General features: G+C 40.5%; 1 protein-coding gene across 2 annotated transcripts in view; it reads left to right on the forward strand.

Moving 5' to 3' along the window:
* The window catches only part of NLN (neurolysin), a 95414-nt gene that overhangs the window by 12152 nt on the left and 62424 nt on the right, over positions 1-20838 (forward strand). The window contains exon 1 of one of the 2 annotated variants that reach the window (XM_065905541.1): positions 15670-15782. The exons of the other annotated variant lie outside the window; for it this stretch is intronic. The gene's annotated coding sequence lies outside the window, so the exon portion shown is untranslated. Of the gene's footprint in view, positions 1-15669; positions 15783-20838 lie in introns of those variants that run through there. 2 annotated transcript variants of the gene reach the window in all.

Consider the following 20838-nt stretch of genomic DNA (forward strand, 5'->3'; position numbering starts at 1 on the left):
AAAAAAGTAATTCTAAGGACCCAGATAATTAAGGACTGACTACGATCTTCAACTCATGGCAGGGTCACGTCATGATGAATGCATAGTAAGTTGAAAAGTCAGAATGCTTTTAATACACCTAATCTACCAAACATCATCACGTCATCCTAGACCACCTTAAACATTCTCAGAGCACGTACATTAGCACAAACCTATTTTATAATAAAGTGTTGAATGTCTTGTGTAATTTACTGAATACTGTACTGAAGGTGACAGAGATGTGTGGGTATAGAATGACTGTAAGTGTATCGGTTGTTTACCCTTGTGATCACATGGCTGACTGGAGGCTGCAGCCTACTGCCCGCTCCATGACAGAGTATCGTCCCGTGTAGCACTAGCCTGAGAAAAGGTAAATATTCAGAGTTTGAAGAATGGTTTCTATGGAATGCTTTTCACACCATCATAAGTCAAAGAATCTTAAATCTAGCCGTTGTAATTCAAAGGCTGTGTATATTCATGGATATTGAAAGTTACAACTGCTTTATCTGTGACTGAACAGGATATAAAGACCTACTAGTGAAACCTTGGTAGTGAAAAATTAGAATTCCTGAGGATCTCAACTCCCTGGGACACCATTCTAAAGAGGAAAGTCTTAATAGTATCCGAGATGAAATCTTATATGTAAGCTAAGCACATCACCTGTATGAGAGCAGGATGATGTAAGAGCAGCCCATGGGAAAAACTGAGAACCTTGACTTGTTTTTCGGTTTCAGTGTGAATCAGTCGCTTGATGTGGCTGCCGAAGAACAAGAGAGGAAGGAGCTGCTAATCAGATGAGTCTCTGAGTCTGGGTGTTATTGCCAAATGCAGTGCAAACTTTTCAGTCCTGCCTTTGCTCTGTCTCCCTGTAACATTTACACTGTTGACCATGCATTCTTTCTTGATTTGCAGAGAAACAAATTCCTAATTTTATTCTGTTATGAACATTCCTCAAATTTCCTTCAAGCTTTTTTTTCCTGATACTTGCCTCTCAAACTCTAGTCTTTTCTCTGCTGTAAATCTCTTTTCGGACACCTTTCCTTGAGCAGACACATGCTGGAGTCTCTCCCACACATATTTCCATCTGAAACATTCCCTCAGTCCACCAGGTATGCACTCTTCTTTACCCTACTTTTTCCGGACTTCCCCAGTGTTCTTATCTACATACTGTCCTGAGAGGCCCCAGTCCCTTCAAAGATTTGTACATCTGAAGACATCTGTAGCTGTGTCTCCCACCTGAAGCCCTCTGCTTGCCTTTAGGTTCATATATCTAATTGCCAGATCACCACACTTTAACACCCTTTCATATCTCATAGGCACTTAAAAATCAACATTTCTGAAGCTTACCTAGTAATGTTCCCCCAAACCTGACCTTGTATTTTCTGTTTTCAGGGGTAAATTTGCTCTGTTAGTTTGCTACTGTCCCCACCAAACCCACCTAAACTAGGAACTATGGCATCCTGTCTTTCAGAAAGTCCTGCCAGTTTTACCTCTTGAATATTTCTTGAACCCACTGCTTCCTTTTCCACTGCTACTACCACTTTAACTTAGTTGTTTATCTGGATTGAAGCCTCCTAACTGGTTCTCCTTTGCCTCTTAAAATGGACCTTTCACAGTTCCCACAGCTGGTAGAGTACCTAGCTAAAATATGGGTCTTATACTTGCACACCTGTGTTCATAGCAGCACTGTTTACAATAACCAAGACATGGAAACAACCTGAGTAATAATTCCATTGTATATATGTAACACATCTTTTTTTATCCATTCATCTCTAAATGCCCATCAACAGATGAATGGATAAAAAAAAAGATGTGTTACATATATACGATGGAACATTCTAGCCGTAAAAAGAATGAAATAATGCCATATGCAGCTACATGGATGGGCCTAGAGGTCCACCCTTCATACTAAGTGAAGTAAGTCAGAAAGAGACAAATACCATATAGTATCACTTATATGTGAAATCTTAAAATATGACACAAATGAATTTATCTACAAAACAGAAACAGACTCACAGTCCTGGAGAACAGGCTTGTGGTTGCCAGGAGGGAGGGGCGTGGGAGAGGGAAGGAACGGGAGTTTGGGATTAGCAGATGCAGTCTCTTGTATAGAATGGATAGCCAACAAGGTTCTGTTGTGTAGCACAGGGAACTATTAATATCTTTAATATTCTGTAATACTACAATGAAAAAGAATATATATGCAACTGAATAATGTTACTATATACCAGAAACTAACACATAATTGCAGTTCAACTATACTTCAGTAAAAAATAAAATAAAAAAAATCTTACCTTCCCACTCAAGGCTTCCCATTGCCTTTGATACAAAGTTTAAGGTTTCCAGCAGACATAAATAAACCCATGGAATCTTGCCTATCAACCACTCCAACCCCATTTCTAATTCCCATTTCTAACTTCTAAATTGTAATTCTTGTAATACGCTAAACCAGTGATTGAAAATGGGCCTTTGCTAATCCTATTCTTTGTTCTAGGCTTGCTGTATTCTCTATTCTGTGTTTCTTCACGCACGCCATCCCAACCTTTTCTGGATAATTCCTATTCATGCCCCTCCGCAAGAAGCTTGCTCTGACTCCCCAGTTTGAGTTGAGTATTGGTGTTCTGTCCATCTTGTATGTAATTCTATAATTTCATTCTTACTATATTGTTATCTGTGTGATACATATCTGATCAATGAGCATATGCTACATTCATTCTAATATGTTTTTTTGCCGGATTAGCCAGTAAGGTCCTTGAGGCCTTATTCACCTTCTGTCTTCAGTAGCTGGCTCTGTGGTCACTTTCCCCTGAGCCCCAAATGCATACTGCTCATCTCTATATGGATATCTCACCCGCGTTACTAACTCAGTATGTCTAAAACTGAATGTCAGTGAACCTCCCACATCCCCAACCTTCTCACTCTCCCCCACAAAAAAAGGAAAGGAAAGGAACTCTGCTTTTCCCGAACTCTCTAACTATCACCCACATCCAGGCAAAACCGACATGGTCATCTTAGACTCTCTCTCTCCCCTCACCCTCATTTCACCAAGGCTTGTGGGGCTGCTATAGAAAGACTGAGTCTAGGTGACCTCCAGTTCTGAAACTATTATTCTATTGGTAAGCAGCAGCTTGACTTACACAAAATAATATAACTGTTTTAGGTCAAAAGAGGCAGCTTAGTAAATATTGATAGCTAAGATTTCAGACTCTGGAATGAGATTTCCTGGTTCACATCCCAGATCTGCTACTTACTTTGCTGTGTGACTCTGGTAAGACTAACTCAACCTTTCTCTGCCTTGGTTTCTTCGTCTGTAGAATAATGACTAAATGAGATAATGGATTAAAAAAAAAAAAACAGCACAGTGCATGGATACAATTAGAGACTTCATAAGAACATAAATGACTTTATATTATACTCAGGTAGGTGCTTTCCTTTGCTTTCAGTATGACTTCCAAAGCTCAAGAACCTAAGGGTGGCAATTCATCTTTCATCTTTGTTAGGAAATGTTTTAAGAACCTGCCTTTTTATATTTTATTGGTGAGGAAACTCTCTTCTCTGCTTTAAAGAGTAGCTTTTGGGTTGGGAAGATCCCCTGGAGAAAGGAACAACTACGCACTCCGGTACTCTGACCTGGAGAGTTCCACGGACCGTATAGTCCATGGGGTTGCAAAGAGTCGGACAAGACTGAGCAACGTTCACTTTTGATATACAGTCTAAGAATTTGAAATCATTTTTATCATCTTGAAGTAACTTAAATACAAGGTATCCTTGTTATTTTCCTTTCTCACATAGTCTGTCAAGGATTCGATCCCTGGATTGGGAAGATCCCCTGGAGAAGGGAGAGGCTACCCACTCCAGTATTCTGGCCTGGAGAATTCCGTGGACTGCATAGTCCATGGGGTCACAAAGAGTCGGACACGACTGAGCGGCTTTCACTTTCACAAAAGTAAATGACGTTTGAATTCCCCCTAGAAGAAGGGCCAGACCAGCAGGATAATTGGAACATGGCATGGGTCAACATAGAGCCGCATGGCCCATGTCCTCTGATTATGTCTCTGCCTGTCTCAATTAGGACAGGAAGGAATCAAGAAAAGTAATGGGTGTTAGGTTAATAACTATGGGTAACTTGAAGAGAATGGCCGAATTGCCAGAGTGATTGGTGTGATTGCTGGTATGTATTTAACAGCATTGATGCTGGAGTTACCTTGGTTGAGTGATCTTAGATAAGTGATTTGACCTCTCTATGCCTCAGTTTCATTTCTAAAAATGAAGATAATAGAGTCTCTGTCACAGTGTTCAAAGATTAAATGAGTTCGTATATGTAAAGCAGTGCCTGCTGCGTAAATGTTTGACATTGTTGTTTTTATTGATGGTAGTGGCCAAACAGCAACTAGAGGCTTATTCATTAAGTCGATGATGTCGCAAGGCAGCCATCTAATACTTGTGCTCCAGCTTGTCAGCCTTAAGATGTAGATACCCTAGAAAGCGGTATCACTTTGAAGCTTCTCTAATAATCCATTTATAATGTAACATTCACTGTATCTGCAATGATTACTTCCTGACGTAATATCACTGAGTTTTGTTCTGAATTCAGGAATTTGAACCAGCTGATTTTTTAGGCCCCTTCCCACTGTGAATTTATGAATCTTCATTTTCTGGTCAAATATATTTTGTGCTCTAGTTTCTTCTTACGTGTGTGTATGCGCAGTCACTCGTCCTGTCTGACTCTCTGTGGTCCCACCAAGCTCCTCTGTCCATGGAATTTTCCAAGCAAGAATACTGAAGGGGGTTGCCATTTCCTTCTCCAGGGAATCTTCCCTACCCAAGGATTACAAGCCGCATTTCTTGTATCTCCACATTGGCAGGCAGATTCTTTACCATTGTGCCACCTGGGAAGTGCCTCTAGTTTCTCCTTATCTGTGCTTTAATTTCCTCTTGGGGTGTACTCCATTTATTATCCATTTTAATCTGCTTGTCAGCTTGTGTGGGTTTCTTAATGTTAAGTTATCATGTTTTTCAAATCACATGTCTGAGTTTAGAATAGCAACTAGAGCTATTTTTAATTTTTTTTTTTTTTTTTTTACTTTTTAGTGTGTAAATTTTCAGTCATAGCTAAAAGTCATGAAATTAGGATAGCTTTAAAATGGTCAGCTCATTGTATATAGAATCTAGATAGAAAAATGGTAGTGATGAGCACGTTTGCAGGGCAGGAATACAGACACAGACATAGAGAACATACTTGTGGACACAGTGGGGGAGGAAGAGGGGGGATAAATTGAGAGCGGCATTGAAATATCTATACTACCGTGTGTGAAATAGATAGGTATCGGGAAGCTGCCGTATAACCCAGGGAACTCAGCTTGGTGTTCTGGGATGACCTGAAGGCGTGGGATGGGGGTGGGAGGGAGGTCTTAGAGGGAGGGGATATGTGTACACTTAGAGCTGATTCATGTTGTATAGCAGAAACCACCGCAACATTGTAAAGCAATTATCCTCCAATTAAAAAAAATTTTTTTAATTGTCAGCTCATGGCCAAACTCTTTTCATGTACCTCTTCACCCTCCAATTATTTTGAAACATATGCCCAATGTTACTTTGATCATAAGTATTTCATGTAGCTCTGATATAAACTTTTTTCAAAAATATATAATCACAATCCCATTGTCACATGTGAAAATAATGAGCATTCATTTGTGGTTGAACCAGTCTTTAAAAAGAAAAGCAAACTAGTTGTTGCCCAGGCCTAGGAAGAGGATGTAGACATCATTGTTCACTCAACAAAACCCACACATAGATGACCCCAAAAAAGGACTAAGTACTAAGCAATGTACTGAGGAGAGAAATCTCTCTCCTGAGTAATTTATTAAGGATTTCAATTCTGAAAAGTATGCCCCAAACACCAATAAAATGTGCCAGAAGCAATTTATTCATCCTCCCAGAGAAAAATAAAAATGGAATGTCTTTTTGAGTTGTGGTTTTCCATGTATGTGGTAGACCCTTTACTAATGAATTATTGAAGAAGTCTTGATTTCATTTGTGACATAGCACTCTATTCTAGATGCTTCAGAGTCTCAGGTGGCTTTTCTTAGCCAGTTAAAAGATTTAAGAAAAGAAGTCTTTGCATGGCCATTTATAATAACTTTATTTAAAATTTATAATTAGGAAACCACTGTCCTCTACACGAAACTAGAAGAAAGTCAATTTTTACTATTATTCTATTATTTTTCTTATTTTTCAGAATCTGCCACTTTTCTATTTCATCCTATAAAAACTTAGTGATAGGAACCTTTTCTTAAAGTTCTGTTTATTAAAAGAAGAAATATTAGAAACATCTCAAGTATCACAGTGCTTCATAATACCTTAAGCCATTTCTTTCATACTTTTTTTTTATTCCTATTTCTTGGAAAAGATGACTTTGAAGAGTCCTTTTTACGTTTATTTGCATTGAAATTTGGAAACAAGAACTTACTTCCATTACATTCCAAAATCTAAAATAAAATTACTTTTTTCCATTTTTTTTCTAAATGGCTCCCTAACATTTTAAGAAAGAGTTGGAAGTGAACCCTTCATTCCCAGGGGAGCCTTCATATAATATAATTAGGTCTACTCTTAAGCCTTGTTGATAGAGGAAATTATACACACTGAGATTATATGTGGTACTGTTTCCAAATAGTATGTTTTCACTGTGTAAGATGGAGATTGAACCATCATTGTTTCCCTGGTCACTTTAGTCATCAAACTTAAGTGCTATGTTTGTGAATATAAAAATGGAATGGCATAATGAGAGAAAATGGATAATGCTTTTGACTTTATCAGCTACTGGAAGTACTCAGAATAAAGACCACTGGAATATCTCCATGTTTAGGATAATTCTGCTCTGTACTCTGTATGTTCGTAGCAGAGTTCATGGTGTACCTTTTTGTAAATGGCTGTTTACAGGAAGCGTACTGTTACCTTTTCAAGAATGCTTTGAAAGATCAAACTTTTCATACAGTTTCTTTCTAGAGGTGCTTAACATTTTCTGCCCAATCTAAAAATTACTTTCCTATGCCAGCAGGTGGAAGCAAGAGCAGTTGAATTGTAAGACTGCTTTCTGAGTGTACTGGCATGTCCCGTAGATAATCTGTCCATGACTCAAAGTATCTTTATGATATATCCCTTATTTTAATTACTTTTCTTCAGCAACTTTATTATCCTAGAAGTTTCTCTTGATTGCTTTATCAATGTATTTACTTAGTGTCTGGGGCTGAATTTAATAATCATTGTAAGGCAGGCTAATTTAGATTTTTTATTGCTTTCTTATACTTGATTTAACAGTTGCAACATATATGCTATGTGCCGATACATTCTTCCACATTTGCCGAGAAGTAAAAAGATAACTAAGATACGGTCTTCATTCTCAAAGAGCTTACTTTCTAGTGGAATGAGAAGGAGGATGTTTTCTTCATTCTTGGCCTGACCTGGGAAGAACAGATCACTCAGCCATCCTAGTGGATCTCCAACTAACCTATGGCTGGCATTCAGTATTCACACAGATTTTAGTTCATTCAACAAATATTTACCAGGTACTAGGTACTATAGAGGAGCTTAATTTATAAACTTGTGCTTTTTTCCTAACAGAACTTAAAAAAAAGAGAGAAAAGACCAAAACACTCTTCAGGAGAAGTATCATTTATTTTTAAAATTTTCAATTCAGATTTTATAGATGCAGTTGACATATAGACCCTAAAACATTAAACTTAGAATTTAGAAGTTATAAGCAACTAATGTGAGTAACACTTCCTAGAATATACTTAGAAGACCTTCCACAAATACTAATCAAAATAAAATAAAAGTAAGCTATTCTAGGGGTTTCCCCAGGGGCTCAGTGGTAAAGAATCCACTGGCAATGCAGGAGACACTGGTTCGATCCCTGGAATGGGAAGATCCCCGGGAGGAGGATATGGCAGCCCACTCCAGTATTGTTGCCTGGAAAATCCCGTGGACGGAGGAGCTTGTCGAGCTATAGTCCATGGGATCGCAAAGAGTCAGACATGACTGGAGCAACTGAGCACAAGCTATTCTATATAAATTCTATTAACTGTTTACTGACAGCTAATAATAATAATAAAGTATTTTATACAAAGAATATAAAAGAGGAAAACCAAGTTCTACGGTTGTGTGTGTGCACGCTTAGAAATATAAGAATCTCTCCAAGGTAGAGTTACTTGTTCTGTCTTACAAATTCCCCATTACTTTATTTGTATAAAATTTGCTGCCTGATGTTCTCATCTATCTCTATGTCTCTTCTTCACAAGTCTATAAGCTGAAAGGCAGGAACTGTGATCTTATTCATCTTCCTAATCTCAGTATTTACTAAAGGAATGAGCAAATCAAATAATTTATTTCTTGGGAAACCTCTTTGTAATGAGCCCTTTTGGGAGTGGGAGATATAATCTGCAATGGAGGCATATTCACAGAGGATGGTAACAAATGAGTATCTTTACCTGAGAAATACCAGGGTTTAAAGAACTAGCATTCATTGCATAGGATGCCTCAACTGAGCCTTGTCTTCAAGAAATGTATATTATTGGTTTGCCTGAGTACCTTAAGAAAGCATTTGGAACTTGCTAGGCATATACTTCATCAAGTGGTATACTTGCTTACCTAAGAATAATCAAAGAACTCTGGAAAAAGTGAGGCCTGAGTGCAAAGGGTCACCATCAGCTTGTCTCAGTTTGACTTGTTTTACTCTTTTGATGCCTTCAAACTGTGGTGCTGGAGGACTCCGGAAAGTACTGTAGACAGCAAGGAAATCAAACCAGTCAGTCTTTTTTTTTCCATTTATTTTTATTAGTTGGAGACTAATTACTTTACAATATTGTAGTGGTTTTTGTTATACATTGACATGAATCAGCCATGGATTTACAAGTATTCCCCATCCCGATCCCCCCTCCCACCTCCCTCTCCACCCGATTCCCCTGGGTCTTCCCAGTGCACCAGGCCCGAGCACTTGTCTCATGCATCCAGCCTGGGCTTGTCAGTCTTAAGGGAGATCAATCCCGAATATTCACTGGAAGGACTGATGCTGAAGGTGAAGCTCCAGTATTTTTGTCATCTGATGCAAACAGACAACTCATTGGAAAAGTCCCTGATGCTGGGAAAGGTTGAAGGCAGAAGGAGAAGAGGGCATCAGAGGATGAGATGGTTGGATGGTATCACCAATGCAATGAACTTGAACTTGGGCAAACTCTGGAAGATGGTGAGGGACAGGGAGACCGGCATGCTGCAGTCTGTGTGGTCACAAAGAGTCTGACATGACTGGGCGACAGAACAACAACAACAACTCTTTAGACATAGGTAACTAAAAGGTGCTCATGCCTGCTTGGTCTGTTTCTCAGAACTGGGTGAAAGCTGAAGTGGGGCACCCTTCCACAGCCCCGACAGCAGCCCCTCAGAGAGTGGTACAGAGGAATCAGACAAGTGACGTCAGTGTATATGCTTTAGCTACCTACCTTCTTCCCTCCTCATTACAATCAGGGTGGAAAATGAGGGAGATGCAAATAGTGACAAATCCGATTTTTTTCCCCCTAAGATTCAGGTACAACATGAATGTAGCACAGTAGTTAAGCACATGGGCTTTGTAATTAGGGTTTAAATTCCAGCTCCATAACAGCTATGTGACCTTGAGCACACTATTTCTCTCTGCCCAGGAAAATTGTATTAATCATGCCTACATCTTAGCTGGTTCAGTCAGTTCCATTACTCAGTCATGTCCAACTCTTTGTGACCCCATGAATCGCAGCACGCCAGGCCTCCCTGTCCATCACCAACGCCCAGAGTTTACCCAGACTCATGTCCATGGAGTTGGTGATGCCATCCAGCCATCTCATCCTCTGTCGTTCCCTTCTCCTCCTGCCCCCAATCCCTCCAAGCATCAGGGTCTTTTCCAATGAGTCAACTCTTCACATGAGGTGGCCAAAGTATTGGAGTTTCAGCTTCATCCTTCCAATGAACACCCAAGACTGATCTCCTTTAGGATGGACTGATTGGATCTCCTTGCAGTCCAAGGGACTCTCAAGAGTCTTCTCCAACACCACAGTTCAAAAGCATCAATTCCTCAGTGCTCAGCTTTCTTCACAGTCCAACTCTCACATCCATACATGATCACTGGAAAAACCATAGCCTTGACTAGATGGACCTTTGTTGGCAAAGTAATGTCTCTGCTTTTTAATATGCTATCTAGGTTGGTCATAACTTTCCTTCCAAGGAGTAAGCATCTAATTTCATGGCTGCAATCACCATCCGCAGTGATCTTGGAGCCCCCAAAAAGTAAAGTCAGCCACTGTTTCCACTGTTTCCCCATCTATTTCCCATGAAGTGATGGGACCAGATGCCATGATCTTAGTTTTCTGAATGTTGAACTTTAAGCCAACTTTTTCACTCTCCTCTTTCACTTTCATCAAGAGGCCTTTTAGTTCCTCTTCACTTTCTGCCATAAGGGTGGCGTCATCTGCATATCTGAGGTTATTGATATTTCTCCTGGCAATCTTGATTCCAGCTTGTGCTTCTTCCAGCCCAGTGTTTCTCATGATGTACTCTGCATGTAAGTTAAATAAGCAGGGTGACAATATACAGCCTTGACGTACTCCTTTTCTTATTTGGAACCAGTCTGTTGTTCCATGTCCAGTTCTAACTATTGCTTCCTGACCTGCATATAGCTTTCTTAAAAGGCAGGTCAGGTGGTCTGGTATTCCCATCTCTTTCAGAATTTTCCACAGTTTATTGTGATCCATACAGTTGAAGGCTTTGGCATAGTCAATAAAGCAGAAATAGATGTTTTTCTGGAAATCTCTTGCTTTTTGGATGATCCAGCAGATGTTGGCAATTTGATCTCTGGTTCCTTTGCCTTTTCTAAAACCAGCTTGAACATCTGGAAGTTCACGGTTCACGTATTGCTGAAGCCTAGCTTGGAGAATTTTGAGCATTACTTTACTAGTGTGTGAGATGAGTCCAATTGTGCAATAGTTTGAGCATTCTTTGGGATTGTCTTTCTTTGGGGTTGGGATGAAAACTGACCTTTTCCAGCCCTGTGGCCACTGCTGAGTTTTCCAAATTTGCTGGCATATTGAGTGCAACACTTTCACAGCATCATCTTTTAGGATTTGAAATAGCTCAACTGGAATTCCATCACCTCCACTAGCTTTGTTCATAGTGATGCTTCCAAAGGCCCACTTGACTTCACACTCCAGGATGTCTGGCTCTAGGTGAGTGATCACACCATCGTGATTATCTGGGTTGTGAAGATCTTTTTTGTATAGTTCTTATGTGTATTCTTGCCACCTCTTCTTAATATCTTCTGCTTCTGTTAGGTCCATACCATTTCTGTCCTTTATTGAGCTCATCTTTGCATGAAATGTTCCCTTGGTAAGTTTCTTGAAGCCATTTCTTTAGGCCATTCAGGTATGACCTAAATCAAATCCCTTATGACTATACAATGGAAGTCAGAAATAGATTTAAGGGACTAGATCTGATAAGACAGAGCACCTGATGAACTATGGACTGAGGTTCAGACGAGGATCAAGACCACCCCCATGGAAAAGAAATGCAAAAAAGCAAAATGGCTGTCTGAGGAGACCTTACAAATAGCTGTGAAAAGAAGAGAAGTGAAAAGCAAAAGAGAAAAGAAAAGATATTCCAATTTGAATGCAGAGTTCCAAAGAATAGCAAGGAGAGATAAGAAAGCCTTCCTCAGCGATCAGTGCTAAGAAATAGAGGAAAACAACAGAATGGGAAAGACTAGAGGTCTCTTCAAGAAACTTAGAGATACCAAGGGAACATTTCATGCAAAGATGGGTTCAATAAAGGACAGAAATGGTATGGACTTGGGTGGTTGGGAGGATTAAATAAGAAAACGCATGTAAGCTCTTGGTATAGTGCCTGGCATATTAATAGACTTTCAGTAAACGTTAGGGGTGATGATGATACTCATTCACATGTGTGACCAGTTTCTAGCTTAGGAGCTTAGGTGAAGAGTGGTAAACTGAGACTGAGAATTCAGAAGAAAGATCATGTTTTGAGTGTGTTGCATTTGAGTTATCAATGGGTCTGGAGCCCCAACTTGACATCTGGATGGACTCCTGGAAAACACCGAACTTTTTTTGAATGGTTACAGGAAGAGAATCCAGCAAAGGAGACTAAGAAGAAATGGTCAGAAAAGTTGAAGGACTAGGAAAGCAGAAAAGTGACATTGCCAGAGCTCTTTTGGTAGAAGAATCAGTGATAAACAAGGCAGTGTAGTCAGTACATGAGAAAATTACAAGAACTCAAAAGCTGAAGACCATGAGTTAGGGGACACATCCTTCTTTAAAATTCAGAGAAGGAAAGTGGGAATAGGTGGAGATAGAAGTACCATTTTTTTGTATTTTAATTATATTTTCTGTAAACTGAAAAACCAAGCCAGAATGGTCTTTCTGGACATTAATTCGACTAAAAAACATCAAAAGAAACAATCTTGGCCAAGAATGTGATTTCTCTGTTTACTGTTAAAGTTGACTTATCCTAAGGCATTTAATTCCAGAACATTCTGTTCATAAAACATTTTGATCCTAAGTCAAATTAAAAGGTCTGCAAATGTAAAAGCTGTTGTCTGGAACACTAGTGGCTCAAATACCAGGTGCTTAACTTTGTTAGGGGCTTCTTCTTCTTCTTGTCATTCAGTCGCTAAGTCGTGTCTGACTCTTTGTGACCCCATGGACTGTAGCAGCCAGGCTTCCTTGTCCTTCACTATCTCCCAGAGTTTGCTCAGACTCATGTCCATTGAGTCAGTGATGCCATCTAACCATCTCAACCTCTGCTGCCCCCTTCTCATTTTGTCTTCAATCTTTCCCATCATCAGGGTCTTTTCCAATGAGTCAGCTCTTTGCATCAGGTGGCCAAAGAATTGGAGCTTCAGGATCAGTCCTTCCAATGAATATTCAGGGTTGATTTCCTTGAGGATTGACTGGTTTGATCTTCTTTCTGTCCAAGGGACTCTGAAGAGTTTTCACCAGCACCACAATTTGAAAGCATCGATTCTTGAGCACCCAGCCAACTCTTACATCCATATGTGACTACTGGAAAAACCAACTTTGATTATACAGAACTTTGTTGGCAGAGTGATGTGTCTGCTTTATAATATGCTGTCTAGGTTTGTCATAGCTTTCATTCCAAAGAGGAAGGGTCTTTCATGGCTGCAGTCATTGTCCATAGTGATTTTGGAGTCCAACAAAATAAAATCTGTCACCGCTTCTGCTTTTTCCCCTTCTATGAAGTGATGGACCAGATGCCATGATCTTAATTTTTTGAATGTTGAGTTTCAAACCAGTTTTTTTACTCTCCTTTTTCACCCTCATCAAGAGGCTAATCTTTAGTTTGTCTTCGCTTTCTGCCATTAGAATGTTATCATCTACATATATGAGGTTGTTGATGTTTCTCCTGGCAATCCTGATGTAAGTATGCAAAGTGGGAGGCTCAATAACTAACTGGTGAATATTACTCCTGAATCTGATCCCCCAGTGGCAACAGTTCATTCAGAAGAAAAATTATTAGCAGTATTCAGGATACTTAAGTATCCAATATTTGCCATTCTGTCTAGTCTCCATGAGTGTGTGCACATAACAACATAAGTTGCTTCAGTCATGTCCAACACTTAGCGACCCCTTGAACCTGTAGCCTACCAGGTTCTTCTGTCCATGGGATTCTCCAGGCAAGAATACTGGAGTTGGTTGCTATGCCCTCCTCCAGAGGATCTTCCGAATCCAGGGATCAAACCCGTGTTTCTTGTGTCTCCTGAATTGGCAGGTGGTTCTTTCCCACTCACTCCACCTGGGAAGCCCTTCTATCTGGTCTGTATTCCCTAAATGCAAAATAGGGATCTGTATAATGCTCCATGGACGTTAAACACTCTCAGATGGAACTACTTTTGTATTAAACATGTGGATAGAAGGAAAATATGAACCAAATAACTTTAAGAGAAAAATTTTGGGCAAACTTGTCATGGTTAAAATGTGCATATACCACAAACTATGATAGGTTCAGGGTCTACAGATATCACTAAAACCCAGTCTCTGCTCAGAGTCTATGGACGACAGAGCTGAGTATGTAGGTGAATAGTCTTCGGTGTGATGAGTGCTTTTGTTCACTGGACATGTAGAATAGATTAAGAGCACAGAGAAAGAAATTCTAAAACAGCTAGAGGTGGTCAAAGAAGCCTTCCTGGAGAAGATGAAGTCTGAACTGAGATCTGAAGATAAATGAGACATGGAAGAGGTGTTGCTCCTCAGGTAAGGAAGAAGAAAGGTGTTCTAAGCAGAGGGAAAACACTGCGGAGGCCTGAAGAGAGCCTAATAATTTTAGGAGATGTGAAAGTAGTTACTTATGCCTAGAGCAGAGATTTGAGGGCAAAAAGATGGTTGAGAAAGCCATGAAAAGGGGACAGATCCATGGGGCCTTGTATGTTAAGCAGTTTGAACTTGATCCTGAAGCCTGTAAAGTCAGAACTTGATCCTGAAGCATGCCACTGAAGGAGCACCATGATCAAACTTACCTTTTAAGAAGATTATCTGCAGACAGTCTGGAAAGTAGATCAGAAGACATCTGTAGAGTCTGAGGTTTTGGACTTGGGCAACTGGATGCACACTGGTGATCTTCATTGAGTATACCCCTTTTACTAGTTAGGAGTACAAGAAGAAAAGTTTGGTTGTGGGACCTAAGGAAGATTGGTGTCTTTAGTTTTAGACATACTGGATTCGAGGTGACCACTGACATCCAGGTGGAGTTATCCAGCAGGTATTAGATATATGGGTCTAAGGGCTTCTCTGGTGTCTCAGTGGTAAAGAACCCTCCTGTCAATGCAGAAGACCTGGGTTCAATTCCTGGGTTGAGAAGATCCCCTGGAGAAGAAAATGGCAACCTACTCCAGTACTCTTGCCTAGAGAATTCCATGGACAGAGGAGATGGGTGGGCTACAGTCCATGGGGTCACAAAGAGTCGGACACGACTGAGTGAATAACACATACACAAACAATCTCATAGGAAGTGTTTTTTATATTTTAATTATACTCTTGGTGTCTTTTGGCCCTGCCTGCTTCTTGTGGAAAGAACTATAAGGTCTTTTCTTCTGCATTAATGCTCTTGAAAATAGTGCTTCCTCAGATGTATTTCTCAGAATGTTGTTAGTTAAATAAGTGTTTTTAACATTGCCTGACACATAGGAAGTGAAAGTCACTCAGTTGTGTCCGACTCTTTGCGACCCCGTGAACTATACAGTCCATGGAATTCTCCAGGCCAGAATACTGGAGTGGGTAGCCTTTCCCTTCTCCAGGGGATCTTCCCAACCCAGGGATCAAACCCAGGTCTCCCACATTACAGGCGGATATTTTACCAGCTGAACCACCAGAGAAGCCCGAATCTGCCTGCAATGTGGGAGACCTGGGTTCATTCCCTGGGTTGGGAAGATCCCCTGGAGAAGGGAAAGGCTACCCACTCCAGTATTCTGGCCCAGAGAATTTTATGGACTATACAGTCCATGGTGTCGCAAAGAGTCAGACACGTAGAAACTACTCGGTAAATGACTCCTTTCCTCACTTGTCTCTGTTCTTTCTTTCCTCCAAAGAAGACACCAGGGAACTGCTTTGCGAGTCGAAAAGAGAAAGGACACCAATAGGAGGGTACAGGCATGCGCCTCATTCCTGAAAGGCGATCACCTAGCGCAGCACTGTCGTGTAGATCTATCTGCTCTGATGGTAATATTCTCTGTCTGTACTGTCCAGTATGGTTGCCACTTGCCGTGGTGTCTACTGAGCAGTTGAAATGTGCCTAATGCAACTAAAGAACTGAATTTTTTGTTTTGTTTACTATAAATAATCACATGTGGCTACTGTGTTAGAAAGGATAGATGTAGGGGATAAAGTGCTGCTTGGCTCGAGGCTTCAAGGTAGAAGAATGCTAGGTGCCTAAAGGAACAGGTAAGCCTTGGGGAGTTGCACAGCTGGGATTTGGCACTGTTGAAATCCAAAATTAAGGAGTCCCGTATGCTCTGCTGAAAGGAACCTGGACTTGAGCTGTGGCTTCTAAGTTGTAAGGCGGGGATGATGTAGTTAGATCAGTGGCTGAAAAAGACAACTTTGTGACTAATGGGAATCAAGGTTGAAACGGCATGGTTCTGACAAAATAACCAGAGAAGAACTAACTAAAAGAGACACAGAAATTCCAGTTGAGAGGTTCATGAAATGCAGCCCTTGTAACTAGTAGAGAAGCATTAGTTCCAAGGTAAATACTGGGAATACTTGCCAAGTATTTTAAAGGATTGGGACAAATTTCAGGAAATGCCATGCAAACTGTAAACTACAACATTATATGGAAAGGATGGGAGCATGGATTAAATATAAATTCTGGGGAAATGGAAATTGTGACATTTTACGTAGTGGAGTTTCACACTAGTCCTGGCCCTAATAAAACACACTTTCCTGTATGGATGTTTATTTGTGATAATGAAAGGAGATAGTGTTGTGGTAATGTTTCAGCCATGTCAATACCATCTCATTTCAAATACATAAAGCATCTACAGTGTGCTCAGCAATATGATAGGGTAGTGACACCAGATAAGTACAGTGGTTATTGTGCTAGAAAAGTCCTAGTCTGATTTGGCATACAACACAAGCCAATTGAACAAGTGGATGACAGTTATTTCAGTGTCTAAAATGTATGCCACAGCTAAAAGGTGATACAAGCTCAGAGCTATATGAACTGACACAGTCAAGGACACCTTGTGGAAGGACATGGAGGCCTTTAAACTATGCTTTGAAAGAAAATGAACCCAGTAAATTAGAGTATTTCTTTCTTTATAGTATTTATTTATTTTTGGCTCTGTTGGGTCTTAGTTGCAGCACACGAGATCTTTTATTGCAATGCATGGTCCTTTTTCTCTAGCTGTGACATGAGGACTTAGTTGCTCTGTGGCATGTGGGATCTTCCCGGACCAGGGATGGGACCCGTGTTCCTGCATTGACAGGTGGATTCTTAACCACTGGACCACCAGGAAAGTCCCAATCAGAACATTTCTGAAAGTACATTCCATAAAATATTTTGCTAAACTTTTCCAGGCAATTATTAACTCACAATAACAATGGCATGCTCATTTGTCAAAACAAAATTCTTTAGCCTGGTAATCTCAATCAAAATCTGTGTTGCTTGCTTTCTTTGCCTAAATATTTGGTTTTTGGACACAGGAGACTAGAGTCCCAGCAAATGCATCTTCCTGTCAATTCTACTATGGTATTTTGTATTATTTCTTGGTTAAAATTTCAGAACTGTGTGTTGAAAGTGCATCAAAGACAGAGGAGAAAATGTAGGTGTGGTTGGGACTGAAATAATAGACAGCCTGGGAGTTTGTGGAGAGGGGGCGGGAAAGCTCGAGTTTAATTAGACTGTAGGAATCTTGGATTTAATCTAGATTTTCATGTTCACATAACTGCGTGTAATAATTCCTGTAGAGAAAGACAAGATCATGGTGTGTTGCCTGCTTTCAAACTTTGTAGCTCTCAGTTGCAAAAAGTCAATAAAAAATCCTCACTCGATCCTCAAGGGTAGAAGCACAGTTGCTAGGAAGACTGCGGGTGCACTGGTTTTCCTCCCAAGTGCAGTTCCCCAGGGCTGCAGAGACAGTGACGGGAGCAGATCAGCGTACCGGCATCCACAGCACCCAATGAGATTGAAATCGTAATAAAGGAGAGGAGAAGGGATACTCAGCAAAAAAACAGTGGAAGAGAGAAAGCAGACACGATGCAGGGAGAAAAATCCTCAATAGGTCAAAATGTTTTAGTTAGAAGTATTAGGGAATCCTTCTGTCCCCATTCCTTTTCTTTAGTAACAAGAATCATAAATCCTGAATGGAACTACAACAGAATCCCAGACGGTGAGAAAGGAAGGTATAAGATTAAAATTGTCATGTGTTCTGTTGACCATGAAATCATGATTTCTAACTTCTGTGCCTTTCTTCTTACCGCATCTACATTTAGGAAATCATAGTACTTTAAGGTAGCTTCTTGTTAGTTGCCATAGAAGCCGTACAGGGGTGGTTATGGGTGTAGGCATTCAGCTAAGATAGAGCTGCTGACGTCTTCATCAGTTTAACCAAGTTAAGATCAAGTGTGCTGTGACCAAACACTTCATCTTTTGATAAATGTTAGGAAATAAATGAAAACCAGAGGAAGTCATCATATCAGTGAGATGTCTGACATAATTTTCTTTTAAAGCTATTTAGCATTAATGAAAACTTGTCCATAGTAGTTGGTTTGTACTAAGAGGAGTGGTGAAAGGACCAGGGTACTGGGATGTAGAAATCTTATGTTTTACTCATCATTGTCCCTCTTACTATGCCTTACCTCAATGATCCCATGGCCAGCCTCTTCATCTGTCCTGCAACTTCCTTGGAAGTCCAACCAATCAGGGTCATGGCTCACTCCTTCTTCAAGGCCTCAGTTCTGTGTATCCATGAAGGATTGTGGGAATATGCGTTTTGGAAATTTTCAGCCAACACACTGCATTTCACCTCCCTATTATTTTAGGCCACCACCAAGCCTGGGAGACCCTCCAGGCTTGGAAGGTCTTGTACTCTGACCTCTGTATGTCTTGTTTTTTTCTCTGCTCATTTCTTCTTGTTTTTTTCTCTGCTCATTTCTTTATCAGATTTCATTCCCTTTTCAGCTAGGATCCTGTTTGAGGCAAATAGCAAAAACCACACTCAAACTGGATTTCAACAATAGACTTGCATAACTGGAAAGTCTAGCTGTAGGTCAGGCTTCAGAATTAGTTGTTCTAAGGGATCAGTGATGTCAGTAAATATTTGGTTTACTTCCTTTATTCTTCCAGTTGCAGTGTTTATTTCATCGTTTAAGTCAGGTTCCACTCATTCTGTAAGATGGATGCCAGCTACAGTCAAGGACAGCAGCCTGCTCAGTTACATTCAGGAGGAATGAGACCTCTTTCTCTACAGTAGTGCTGAGGGTCGGGGATGCATGGGGCCTGGGAAGAAAGCGTGTATATGATCAGATAGGGGGAGAGGTGAATAGCTGGACAAAAAAAACACATGCTTAGCTATTGGTCATACTTGGGCTCATGCTTTGTTATTTCCAGAACCCTTGTCCCATGGGAAACAAACTCCTCCATTTTTTCATATTCTCTGGATCCTCTTTTCTCGTCCTAACCTTTATCGAAATCCATTTAGCTCTGATCAAAGTATTTCCCCACATCCCTCTTTCTTCCACACCTCATATCACAAAGTAAGGAGGAAAGGTTGATATCTTCTCTGTTCCAGATTCCCTCCTTACCCCAGCTCTGCTCATAGTCCAGCACCTCTTCACCGTGGCGTAAAAATGCCTTTGAGGCTCACAGTGCCCTGCTTGTGATGTCCTCTCCCACCCACCTGGTTGGTCCCCCCCCGCCCCGTTCTTTGACAATTTTAGTTCCTGGTTCAGTCTTCCTTTCTGCTCCCAGGCCCAGCCATCAAACTGCCGACTCCAGTGTTCACGAAGACCGTCTGTCCAGTACCAAGCTGTCAGTTCTTTGCACTCTTCAACTCATTTATATCAGCCATCCAGTTCCAGGAAAATATCCTTGTCAGGGTTAACCTTTGGTTTCTTAAATTCAGACATCAATCGTTTTTACTGTAGCCTAACTACTTCCATATTACCTGTTTCATTGATTTTGCTGAGACTATCGTCTCTCTTCCTGTATCATACAAATTGCTCTGCCCAGGGACATATGACACTTCTTCCTACCTCCATTAGCACCTTGCTCCATATGTCCCCCTTTTTTTTTTGGCCAGCCATGCAGCATGTGGGATCTTAGTTCCCCAACCAGGGGTCAAACCCATGCTCCTTGCAGTGGAAGTACAGTCTTAACCATGGGACCGCCAGGGAAGTTCTACTTCGTATGTCATTTAATAGTGGCTGAGTGAGTGAAAGTCGCTCAGGCGTGTCCAACTCTTTGCGACCCCATGGACTGTAGCCCCCCACGCTCTCCTCTGTCCATGGGATTCTCCAGGCAAGAATACCGGAGTGGGTTGCCATTCCCTTCTCCAGGGGATCTTCCCAACCCAGGGATAGAACCCAGATGTCATTTAATAAGTAATTTAAAAAGCTGGTTTCACACAGAATCATTAAAAATGACAAATTGCTCAAATAACATATTCAAACAAAACATAAATGAGTATTTAAAAAATATTTTTGATATAAGAGCAAGGCCTTTTTGTTAAATGTGAATCACTTGATCAGCATTCCTCACTGTCCTTGAGTAAACTCTACCAAAAATGCGTTATTTTTCATTTCCAGTTTCAGTCTCTTTAAAGTGGAGCAGGAACACTCTAGACACACATAAGTGATCTGAGTTAAGAAACCTGCTGGATCTTTGTAATTCTGTTTTAAATCTTCTCTAACAGCAGGTTTTTGGTTGGTTTTTTAGTAACTGTCATGTTTAAAGTATTCCCAAGATCGCCGACCGAAACAACAGATCATTCTTTTGGCACACATTTAATCAGTTAAATACTTCAGCTACATGAAAATGAGTATAATAAGTATAAACAGTTTTGTAACAAATAAACTTGACTCTTGGTGAATATATAATTCAGCTGGTTGAAGGAGAAATGTGGAAATACATTGGAAAATAGTCTGCCAGTCTTGAGTGTAACCATCAACCAGTACGTTTCACATAGGAGACATCAGTTATTAGGAGAGACGGTTAAGGGGTCAGACGGTTAAGGCTTCTCCCTTGTTAATGATGTACCTTTCTGTGTCTCAGCCC

Source organism: Muntiacus reevesi, chromosome 14 (genome assembly GCF_963930625.1).
Source record: "Muntiacus reevesi chromosome 14, mMunRee1.1, whole genome shotgun sequence".
NCBI classification, from domain to species: domain Eukaryota; kingdom Metazoa; phylum Chordata; class Mammalia; order Artiodactyla; family Cervidae; genus Muntiacus; species Muntiacus reevesi.